The sequence below is a fragment of the Typopeltis vanoorti genome, chromosome 5, assembly GCF_054136105.1.
Source record: "Typopeltis vanoorti isolate ZY-2024b chromosome 5, IOZ_Tvanoo_1.0, whole genome shotgun sequence".
NCBI lineage: Eukaryota > Metazoa > Arthropoda > Arachnida > Uropygi > Thelyphonidae > Typopeltis > Typopeltis vanoorti.
The window spans coordinates 41,671,234-41,684,319 of NC_143553.1; the positions used below are offsets into that span (position 1 = coordinate 41,671,234).

A 13,086-nucleotide genomic window follows, 5' to 3' on the forward strand; every position below is an offset into this window, starting at 1 on the left:
ACTGCATCCAAAACACAGCCCTGTCTTCTTTCAGCAAGAAAGGTCTCATCCCACTCCCACCATCTTTGATAACAACCAATGTCTTTTGGATGTTAATTTTAATCAAAATTCACCTCTCTAGCCGACATATACCTCTAATCTTTCATGGTTCAAACCCATCACATGCACATCCTCCTCACCCTCCAAAACAATTCTATGTTTTTCTCTGAGAGAGAGATCTGGTTAATTGGTCAACTCCTTCAGCTCACTTCAATCACTTTCTGTTTCCATCGCATTTTTCGCAGAATATCTTCATGAGCGCTGTTCTGTTAAGTCATTCCATCATTCCTTGATTGTCTCTTAATCTGTAAGAATGCGAGCAGTCTGGTCATTATACGTTCGCACTCTAATTTCGAACTACTCCTCATTCTCTTTTGTCATTCTATCCTCTATTGCATGTGGGCGATACTTTTGTGACGCTTTTGCAACGTTTTCATGTATGAGGGTTAATAAAAATAATTAAACAAAGCCAGAGCAATTATTCTAATAAAATTTCGAGTCGCTTGCCTATGCGAAAACGGCCCAATTACAGCGAGAAGAAAAAGTATCTTTTATCAATCATCTCTGAACAAAAAAGAGAAAATCACTGTACTTCAAGACGTTATGCATATGATAAAATATATAGCATCACCCTTTAGAGGACTTTCAATTGTTTATGGAACGATATAATTTTAAATTGTTCGGCTGGATTTTCGATTAAATATTTCTGTCATTTTCGTGAGAATGATATAATGATGTCTGTAGTGACAGAAGGTCATCATTTTATGGTATTTCAAGAGTTCTATCGAATGCTGGTATTTGTACAAAAACTGGATGAGTGCAAAAAAGTTAGAACCATATATTCATCCTAAACACCAAATGTCATTAAATTTCATTTAGCCAGAGAAGAGCTATTGGTACATATAAATCATCCAGGTTGGCCCGTTGCACAGCGCTTCCGCTTTGCAAATTAATGTGTTTCTTAAAATGCTGGATGGTGTATACACTGGGAAAAACAGTATGGAGAAGGCAGTTTATGCTCTTGCGTCATCAGAGAAACAACAAAAAAGACATAACGTCTATAAGAATATGACTGGGACGAAAGTCTCTTAGAGAAGGGGTTATCCATTAAGCAGAATGCCCTCTTCTGGATTACATCACGCATTCATAGAGAAGATTTTTTGGTGTACCCCAGAAATAGGGAAGCATTAAGTTTGAACAGATTTGGCTGGATTTTGTGCAGTGTTAGGAATTGTGCATATATAAAAAGTAGTATTTTGAACAAAAGAGAATACTAAGTTCAATGGAGCCTGAGAAGGCTACGGATGTGAGGTTTATGGCAGAATAGACTAGTTGCGAAAGTCCAGCTAAAAAGAGAAAACAGATTTTGACTAGAAAATGGATTATTACTAAATTAAGGACGAAGAAAGTAAGATCTCTTCTGAGAAATAAGGTAGAATTAAGTTTTGGTAGCATTGAAATTCACTGGATTATCCTCATTCCAATGGAGAACAGAGTGTAATGTCATCATCAAAACTATAATGGGATCTGGAGTTAGTGACAGAAGGTCATTGATATACGGGAGGAAACGTGTGGATTAAATTATTGAGCCCTGGGTATCAAGCACTGATAGAGAAATATGATAAAATCCTAATATTCGTGATAAGAGAAAATCATCCATCATGACACGCGGCGAAGATCAGAAAGAAACTGCAGACTACATCGTAAGAGATAGGAAAAAGATGAAAGTTTGGTAAAGAGACTTTTAAACAAGATGCCTCAAAAATGTAAAGGGCGACAATTGAATTTCTCCAAATTTTATCATAGCTTGTGTCCAAAGATGGGGAGGGGAAATCTGCTATGGAACGAGAATAGCACATCTACATTAGTTATCGCAAATTGTGAACCTCCAGGTGGTGAAGAACCTGGTTGTCAATTGACCTTCATAATTTTCGAGAGGAGGGCAATGGGACAATAACATCATGTCTCTCTCTTTTTTAAGGTGCAGGCTGGATATACGCTCGTATCATTCTGCTGTAGCTGGCAGACGAATATACCAGCTTAAATAGGCAATACAGGATGTGTGTTCATTCTGGAGTACAAGTCTTTAGCACAAAGAGAGGAATACAATGCAAACCAAAACACCACTATATTGAGGAATCTTGTGATAAGATCACAGGAGGTATACAGTAGTGAGCAGTTTAATATTATAGTGGGAAGTGATTTGGTGAGATCTGCTGCTGTACAACGAGAGTGAAACATTTATATTGGTTATCACAAATTCGTGAACCTTCAGGTAAGGGAAAAAATTAGTTATTAATTTTTCCATTATTTTCTCCATTATTTTCGCATCCTGATACTGCCCAAAGATAACAACACTGCTACCAAAACGTCAGCCTTGCTTTTTGGTAATATATATATATATATATATATATATATATATATATATATATAGGGTATATAAATATTTATATTGATATACTGAATTTCTATTATAAATTTCTATCTTAGCCTACTCTGCCACACTTGTTGGAGAACCAGGGCTTGGAAGATAGTAGTCTAGGATTTTGTGCGGAATGGGGAATGAAGATCCTCATTCCAGCAAGGATCTCAGTTGGTGTATTGGGTGGGGAAAGCGGAAAAAAGCAATAACCAGACCATGAAAGAGAGCCGGAAAAAACCCTGAGGGTCATCCTAATTGTTACCAATGTAATGCCAAGAAACAGGAAACCGATACTGATACTGGCTTGGTGAAGGTTGATTTCTAGAAGAAGGAAACGTGGACAAGATTAAGTTGACAGCTCTCAAGAGAAGAACTACCATTCACAGTATATCTAGAGGTAGAACTCTTTACGAAAAGTCCAAGTGTTGGAAGAATGGGAGGTTTATCCAGTATTCTGGTTGGTAGGTGCACAATTTGCGTTTAGCTCATTACTGACAGCAAATAATTCGGCTTCCTTCTCTTCTGGAAAGATCTGCGAAGTGAGAGAAGGGTAGCTAGTTTGAACTTTGGACAGCGTGGTCTCTGAAGAAGGTGATTTCACTCTTGGAATAACTAGACTACAGAAAATTGATCCTCAGCAATTATCGAAGAGGTCAGCGTGATGACTTACGTGAGAAGGGCGGTAAAAGTAGAAAATGAAAGCAGCAAAGTGAGGCAAGGAAATCTTTGGCGGGGGAGAGATTATACAGAAGAGGATTCATGGTGTAATAATCTCTGGCGTAGAATGTCAGATCTGACAAATGCATGTCCCACTATTCTTATGGAAAGAATCGAGTGGTGCCTATAATTGCTTTTGCGTTAAGGCTATAGATGTTGAAGTAAATGTGGAAGTTTTTTTTTGGTATGAAATTTTTCGTGATATTTTTATTTTACAGGATTTTTTTTTTCATGACATTTTTATTTTAGAGGGAAGGAATTGTGTTTTTTTTTTTCGAATATGTATTTTTTCTCAACAGTGTCGCTATGATTTATGGTGATGTTAGAAACTTATAGAACAGGAGTGTGTGTGGGGGGGTGGGATGGGGGGGCTTAGGGCATAAATTCCACATAAGGAAGACCCAGACATTGAGTGGCCTCGACACTGTCCCCTACATACTATATTCAGATTATCTCCAGACACTTAGAAGAGTAAGTGGCAGCAAGAATATTCGCCTGCATGTCACGAAACCTATTGACGCGTTACCATCAGGTTCTAATGTGTGTACTGTCTAACAGCTGGCTTGGGAAACGCTTTAATATTGTACCCTCGAATAGAGGAATAAGTACTGGCTCCTTAGTTAATTACACTAGTACCGTGGATTGGAGTAATGGTTAATTAATTTTCACCTACTCTGAAGACCAATATCTATAACTTTTCAAAGCCACTTGGGACCTCCAACACGAAATGTAGTGGTGGATTCACGCCAAGCGATGAAATGTAGATACCACTTATAAAACATTCACATAGGTTCTGCCTGCAATTCAGGTTTCGAATCCACAGATTGTTGATTGATTATTGTTGTTATTTGAGACCGTGGCCGAAGCAATTAAAGCTATGAGGACAGTGTAGTATGTTCATAAATTGTGTGTGTTCATATGTCTGGTTCGTCTGTGTAGCAGGATGAAAAACCTGAGTTTCTGTGGGGAGGGGGAAGCTGTTGATTGCAGAATGGATACGCTGTCTACTCAGCCAACCAGGGAAAATTACTCATTTGCAATGAGAAAAATTCCAACAGCAACATCCTAAAAACAAAACAAAACAAACAAACAAACAAAAAACATTTGTTGACGGTATATTTCAGACGAAAGTGGAAATACATAATGATTACTGTAAGCAAGGAGAATTATTGTTATCAGAAACATGACACGCGCGCACGCACGCACGCACGCACGCACGCACGCACACACACACACACACACACACACACACACACACACACACACACACACACACACACACACACACACACACACACACAGAGGGGGGGGGTGAACAAACTGCTGGAAGTAACAAAAACAGATTTTGTTATATTGCTAAGATGTGACAGAAATGAATTTAAGAAGGGCTTATAATTGCAAATAATGTTATATGGAGGTTGTTTAGAAGGAATTAGGTCCAATATGTAGACGTGCAGAATGATTTTAAAGGGAGAATGATTTATCAGCAGAATGGTTTGAATGTAAAAAAGGTCTGACATTAAAGCTATTAGATAGGCTGTTAATGCGGAAAAAGGAAGCAAGAGATGCTAGGATGGGAGCTGAAGAGGTTTTGAATAAATAATATTGGATATGCAATTACAAACGTAAGAATGAATATTAGCAGGATGGGAAGTAAGTCTTGTGAGATACAACACTTCTTACAGTGATAGCTGCAGCTAGAAGAAAGAAGAAGAGTAACTGTTACATTGCAAATCTTGGAGTTGATTGTTATACTTGTTCACTAATGTCAGAACTATTAGGAACAAATGAGAGGGTCTTATGGCATTAGTCAATGCAAACTATCCTAAATAATAGGCACGAATGAAACCTGATTGTCAAAAGGGAGTATAATTATGGAGATAAAATATGAACGACATATGGTGTGCTGGAAGCATAGAGATCACAGAGATCGAAGACAGTTCAACAAAAAGTAGATTCCAGAAAGAGAGTGAAGCTGTCTAATGTGAAGCAGAAGTAAAACCTTTTTACTTCTGCTTCACATAAAGCATATAAGTAAAACATATAGCATATAACATATAGGGTACTGTTGTTGTTACAGATTTGGAAACTAGAAGACGAATGCAACATGACTTAGCAATTTAACTCATTTTGTAGAAAGCACAATTACTGGAGACAGTAACTACTGTGAGTTCATTTACTGGAAGTAAGAATCATCATATGAGAAGAAAGAAAGTGAATTTACAAAATTGCTGAGGGACTATGGGGACTTAGATGTTAGATCTGATGATAATGTCAATAGATGAGGCGGCAAACGAGATGATCATTACAACCCTAATTGTAAAGAGCGACCATGGAAGTGCTGACATGCCAGTGGTAAAGCATGTGATGTTTTTTTTTTTTTCTTTTAAAGAAAAGGGTATGTGGGTGCAGGAGATTAAGAAGACAACTTGAAGCAATTCCATGGCATGAGGGATTGGAGGGAGAGGAATTAATAGAGCACTGAAATCGATGTTCGAGAAGTCTTGTTAGATCCATTAAATTAATGGTAACATCCTTAAAACAGCGAACTGTATAAAAAAATATGCAGTGCAAAAACATCACACACAAACCTTAATTGGGTACAACATAGTATATAAGGTAAGATCTTGCTTAGTAATTTACTGACATTATAATAACACTACTACAGCTGATTTGGATACAACCGGAACTTGAAGACTTTCAGAATATCATAATGTAGGCCTTGCATAAATTGCATTAGCAAACAAAAATACAATTATTGGACAGTAGATGGTAGATTACGCAGCGTATTAGTGGCGGCAGGTGGCTGGCTGAATGTATTGTTAGCAGATTAAAGGGTGTAGACGGCGGGTCGTGATTAGTGCCTTCCGGCGATAAGTGCTGTGACTCCGTGGAAATATCGCTAAATAATAATAATAATAATAATAGTATATCAGAGTAGCGTATAGAAGAGAGTTGAAAAGAATTACGTGAAACTTATGCCAGTGTTTGGTTATTGCTATTTAATTTATGTAGTAACTATAACTTGTTCGAAAGGCATTATTGCAACTGTTTGTCTAACGCGCCGTAGCCAGGACAAAGCGACATTTTCCCCAAGTCGGAATGTTGGATCTGAATCCCTTCACGTATTTGCACATAGGTCTGAATCCCGACCTGAAAAATCAGGTTTTTCACCCTACAAAAGAAGAAACTGACCAGAGGAGCACGAACAATGATAATACAGCAATATATTAGCCTCGCAGTCTGCTCAAATCCCCCCCCCCACTCTTTTTCTTTTTTTTTTTTCTTTTTTGTTTACTCCTTTGAAATGATTAATACTGGAATGGAGGAGAATGAATATCAGTTTAATGTTATGAAGTGTAAGATTCTGTACTGCGATTGAGGAGGCAAAGGATCTAAGTGTGAACGCGGACAAAGAGTTTGTGGTATCTCTAACGCTTCAGCATGACACATAAACAATATAGTAAGTGCTAGACCGAGCTGATGGGATCGACTCCAACTTGTTTCTTAGAGGTCTTAATGAAATGTTGTTTAGTCATAGATCAGCAGTCGGAGAGTAATTATGCCAGTGTTAACATAATTTACGAAAATGCACATAGAAGAAAATATCACTGAAGAATAAACAGAAAGAAGAGGTAAAGGGTGGGGAAAGAACAGGCTGTTGGAGCTGCGGTTCGATAATTTAAGTAATACTGTTAACGATTAAATATAGTTAAACGTTAATTTTGAATCTTTGGAGAAGTTTTTAAAACCAAGGGCGAAGCAAGAGCAACAGCAATAGATATTAATCAAAAGTTGTGAATATATTAGTCATTGACTTGCAAAAAAAAAAAAACTGTGAACCTACTTACTGAAATCTCAAAATAATATAATATGAAATACATCAAAAGAAAAAAAAAAATAGCATTCGAAAATAAACTACTGTAAGAAATAGCGCCTTAATAGATGAAATATTAGATCAAATAAATACAAGATATCCACAAAAGTTCTCGAGATTTTAAGATGCAGTTCCAGCGAACAAAATAAAATAAATAATAATAACAACGATTCTCATAGTTTATGTTAGTATAGGTATTCTATACCCCCATGGGGATTGCGATTTGCAGGCACGGGCATGACTAACCCGGGGTCCCAGAGCTAAGTATTATCTATTTCAAAGCTTCTGGTCATACTTTTCTCTAACTCTTCCACTTCCTGCTTCTACCCTCATACTAACATTCTTTCTAATGAGGATTCTTTACTTAAAACTTTCTGTCTGTCTCTTTTCTTGCTTACTAACCCCAGGAGGAGGTCCTCCATTCTCCCTGAAGCTATTAGAGTACTAGAGGGCTAGGGGTGTTTCTTCCTTTTTCAATTAACCACTAATAGTTATAGTAGTGAGCAGCAGCACTACTTGCATTAACCTCCTGTAGCATACATGTTACAATACTGCGATGTGGAAGGCACATTACATTCCCAAGTGAAAGCAGCAATGGAAGTTAAAAATAAAGTCAAGATCGGCGATGGAGCCTTCACTGAAGGAGTCATTCCCGGCAGGAGAAGTAACCAGACTTCTCAGGTCGACAGCCAACGAAATCTTGGTACTTATTCAAAAATGAAGACAAGAAATAAGCTGACTATTGGAACATGGAATGCAAGAAACAGGTAAAATAGAAAATGTGAAAAAAGAAATGGAAAAACTTGAAATAGACATTTTGGGCATTAGTGAGACGAGATGGGAGGGACAGGGTGATTTCTGGAGTGGAGAATTTCGGATAATATATTCAGGACAAAAGAAGGGCGAGTCAGGTGTTGCAATAATGCTTCATAAAAAAGTTGGAAAGTTAATCCCTACAATTATTAACCACAGTGATAGAATCATGACGATAACTATTCAAAATGAACCAGTAAACCTCAATATTATAATGGTCTACATGCCAACATCACAACATAGCGATGAAGAAATAGAAAAAATTTATGAACAAATAGAAGACATCTGGAGCAGCTTTAAAGACAGAGACAATACAATAATAATGGGAGATTGGAACGCTATAGTGGGAGAAGAGGGTGATAATGTTTCAGGAAGATTTGGCTTTGGATGTAGGAATGAAAGAGGAACGCAATTAATAGAATTTTGTACACAAAAACAGTTAGTTATAACAAATACACTATTTCAAGTTCCAAAAAGAAGAAGATACACCTGGAAAGTGCCTGGGGATTCAAATAGATATCAAATAGATTATATATTGATCAATAAAAGTTACAGACACCAAATAAAAAAATTGCAAAAGCTATCCAGGTGCCGACATTAGTAGTGACCATAACCTTGTCTTAATGAAAACAGAACTGAAACATAGGAAACAAATCCAAAGATACAAACCAATAAGATGGAACCTTGAAAAATTAAAGAGTAAAGAAGTAAAGAGAGGATACTAAGAGGCAACTGATCATAACATTCCAGAAAACATAAATAGTCAGAATAATATTGAAAACCAATGGCATATGATTAAAGAGTTAATTACAAATTCATCAAATCAATTATTGAAAAATGCAGAAAAAGAAAAAAGAAAACATTGGATAACAGATGAAATACTATGCCTTATGGATGAAAGAAGAAAATATAAAAATGCTGTTAAAGAAGAAGATGTGACCAAATACAAATATCTTAAAAATCAAATTACAAGAAAATGTAGACAAGCCAAAAAAGAATACCCAGAAGAACATTGTAATAACATAGATGAATTATTTAAAAAAGAAAACATAGAGAAAGCCTATAAAGAAATTAACAAACTGACTTTCAAATTTAATAAGAACAGCAAAAACAATGCCACCAAAGATGAAAATGGAAAATTACTAATAGAATCTGAGGATATATTAATGGAATGGAAGAATTATCTTGAAAATCTCTATAATGGCGACGAACTTGATGTTGATATCAGCATAGAAAATCAAAATGAAGATAATCTAGGACCCTCAATAATGCGAGAAAAATTTGATAAAGCACTCTCCGAAATGAGTAAGGGAAAAAGTCCAGGTGTAGACAATATTCCTATAGAACTGCTACAAAATCTAGGTGATGAGACAAAAACCTTACTCTATCAATTAATAGCCCAAATCTATGATAGAGGAGAAATACCAAAGGAATTTATGAAATCAACCATAATACCAATATCAAAAAAGAATAATGCAAACAAATGCAGCCAATTTAGAACAATAACTTTAATCCCACATGTTAGCAAAATTCTGTTAAAAATTATTCAAAATAGAATTTATTCAAAAACAGATTGTCTATTGCATGAAGACCAATTTGGATTCAGAAAAAAATAAAGGAACAAGAGAGGCAATACTCTGTTTAAGAACAATAATAGAGAGAAGATTAGACCTTAGTCAAAATACTTGCATTTGCTTCCTTGATTTAGAGAAAGCGTTTGATAAAGTAAACCAGCAAATACTCCTAAATTGTCTAACTAATATCGGCATAGATTTGAGGGATAGGAAAATAATTTATCAAATTTACAAATTTACAAAATAGAATTTATTCAAAAACAGATTGTCTATTGCATGAAGACCAATTTGGATTCAGAAAAAAATAAAGGAACAAGAGAGGCAATACTCTGTTTAAGAACAATAATAGAGAGAAGATTAGACCTTAGTCAAAATACTTGCATTTGCTTCCTTGATTTAGAGAAAGCGTTTGATAAAGTAAACCAGCAAATACTCCTAAATTGTCTAACTAATATCGGCATAGATTTGAGGGATAGGAAAATAATTTATCAAATTTACAAAAATCAAAATGGACTGATTAAAATCAGTGATAAGGAGAAAGTAATAAATATAAAGAGTGGAGTAAGACAAGGATGTATACTTTCACCACTTTTATTTAATTTATATATTGAAAAGCCAATTCAGGAAACTAAAGATAAAATAAATAGTGGCATAAAGCTAAATGGTGAGCAAGTCATGTGTATGAGATTTGCTGATGACATAGCCTTGTAGCAGTAAACAGAAGAACGTTAAAAACAATGCTAGAATTACTAAATAATAACCTTGAAAAATATAAAATGAAAATCAACACAGATAAGACTAAAATCATTGTTACAGGCCTCTATCAACATAGAGCATATAGACATCAGCGGGAAACAAATAAAACGAGTGAAAAGCTTTAAATATTTAGAAAGCCTAATAACAGAAGATGGCAGAACAAGAGAAGACATAAGATCAAGAAGAATAAACAACGCAAAAGCCCAATTCTCTAAGATGAAAAGCATTTTAACAGGAAACCTCAACCTACAATTGAAAAAAAAATGAGTAAAGACATTGATATGGAGCATTGCACTGTATGAATGTGAAATCTCGATTCTAGGCAGAGAATATGTAAGAAGATTGGAGGCTTTTGAAATATGGTGCTGGCGCCGCATGAGCAAAATAAAATGGACAGAAAAAAAATGAAACGAACAAGTCCTGAGAGAGATAAACGAAACAAGAACTCTAATTAAATCGATTAAAATTAGAAGGGATAGGTGGTTTGGACATATACTTCGACATGATGGACTTGTGAAAAGAATAACTGAAGGCAAAATAGAGGGGAAAAGAAGAAGAGGCAGACCAAGGAAAAGCTTTCTTGACCAAGTCAAAGACAGCACGGGTTTGAGGAGTTACCAGGAGGTTAAGAAAGCCAATGACAGAGCGGAATGGAGGAAATTGCTGTTGAGCTACCAGTCCCAAGACTCATGCAACTGATGAGGTATTCTATGTTACTCTACTGTCTTATGAATAGCCATCACACGCATGCGCAACATAGCAAACATGCTGAGAACTTGATCTGGCAAAAACAGTGCTACAGCAATAGTAAGAGAAGGAGAGTCCTTCGGCTATCTGAGTTTAAATATGTAGTTTCTGCGTAATGAACATTTAGGCAAACATGGGCTAAATGATTATTGCATTTAGACATGTTCATCTTCAAGTGATAGGCAAATCAGTGTCACATGACGCTCATAGATACGCAGAGTGTTTTAATCATAAAACAAAGATGAAGTCCAAACACAGACATCAGAAGAAAATGTCGCGTGAATCACCAGGAGTTTCTTCGGAGAAGACTCTAAGAAGACGCAGTAGAAATTACAGATACTGAGATCAACGATGCAAAGTCTTACATTTGTAAACCTACGAACTGCAGCTTCTCCAAATTATTTATCCAAGTTTATAAATAGACACGTTATGAATTCATTGAGCTTATTATCGATCAGCTTTGAAAGTTTTGAAAAGTTCTTATTGCAGACAAGGCTACTTTTCATACAAATGGTGCTATTAGTAGGTGTAAATAAATGGAATTTTGAATTTTGAAACCAGATAAAATTTATCTAGACATGTCATAGAACTAAGTCTCCAGCAACTGGTTTCTCTTGTCAGAGAACAGGTAAACTGGCCGGAAAAAGACATGCAATTAGCAGACATAATACATGGGATTTTGTAGCCTTAGTTTATTCACCAGTAATTCCAACTGAACTAAACACGCAACGGGTGATTGCAATTTTCAACAAGACCAGCTTCATCTCATTTCAGCGTTGCACGCAATGCTGTGACTTTATTTATTTATTCGTATGGAGTTTCCTCCCTTTTTCTCCCCCGTCCCTATTGGGGCAAGTTGAGCCCCCTCATGGGGGGTTAAGTATTTATGGCTGTAGATCCGTGTGTGTGTTCACGGAGCCGGTTTGCCTGCTTGCGGGATGAAAAACGCCAGATAAACTGGCGGAAAAAAACCCTACTGCCCGCGCCCAAGACCGGCTAACTTGGCTATGGCTGAGGAAGATCCTCAAATTCCTCACGTCTTCGACGGGAATCGAACCTGGGACACTCCTTCCGCAGTCATATGGTTGGGAAGCGCACAGCCACTAGGCAATGCTGTGATGAGAAGTTTCCAGCCTGTGCGATAGGGAACGTCCCCTAGACCTAGATAATATGATTTAGAACTTATAATATTTTTAATAATTACAAAGATTGCAGCATACGGCCCAAATAGTTAAGTAGAAGTGTGCGTATGCTAAACAAATGGATCATGCACGGTTGCTGAAATCGCGGTAGCTCCAGAGATGTGAACCAGCGTTTGAGTTTGAAACTGAATACCAGCTGGGTATAAATAAGGAACATATGCGAAAATTTTCTGGCAAACTGAGAGTTTCTTTTTATTCCACTGTTTTGTTAACTATGATAGATAAAAGTTTTGAAAATATTGCCAATTAAAACCCAAAACAATTTCTATGGACAAACTGCGCACGAAATTCCAAATATCAGAATGTAATTTTAACACAAAAGAAATTCTACAATGGCTTATAAAAGTATACATCCAAATGGAAAGAACACGTTCACAAAATAAATAACGAGCGTACACACTAAAATCGATTGTCAATAAAATATATGGAGAGAGAGAGAGAGAGAGAGAGACCATTATACTGGAACAAATCACTGGCCTAAATCCATGAGAGAAATCAGAATAAGAATTTAAAAGACAGTCATACCTAGAACCTAGACAGTCAACTAATCGTTGCACGAGAGGATCACCTCAAACTTTCGAAATTTAATATAATGCTTTTTACACAAATGCACTGCTGTGTGTGTGTGTGTGTGTGCGTGAGAGAGAGAGAGAGAGAGAGAGAGAGAGAGAGAGAGAGAGAGAGAGAGAGAGAGAGAGAGATGATTACTTCATTCATCATCACTCGAATGAATGCATAATAAAAAAAGAACTTGATCGAATTAGCAAACGGTTTTATGAAATAAGAGAATGTAGTCTACACCTAACGACTCTAAGCGAAAACGGATTTTTTAAAAATACTAATATCTTGCAAACTTTATGTGGAAGTAAGGAAGATACTACGGCTGAGTTGGAATGCAGAGTTTATGTCAGATGAAGATATTAAAGCACTTCTGCAGCA

General features: G+C 36.4%; 1 protein-coding gene across 1 annotated transcript in view; it reads right to left on the reverse strand.

The window, feature by feature from the left end:
• LOC150106336 (uncharacterized) overlaps positions 1-13,086 on the reverse strand; it is a 580,415-nt gene that overhangs the window by 458,277 nt on the left and 109,052 nt on the right.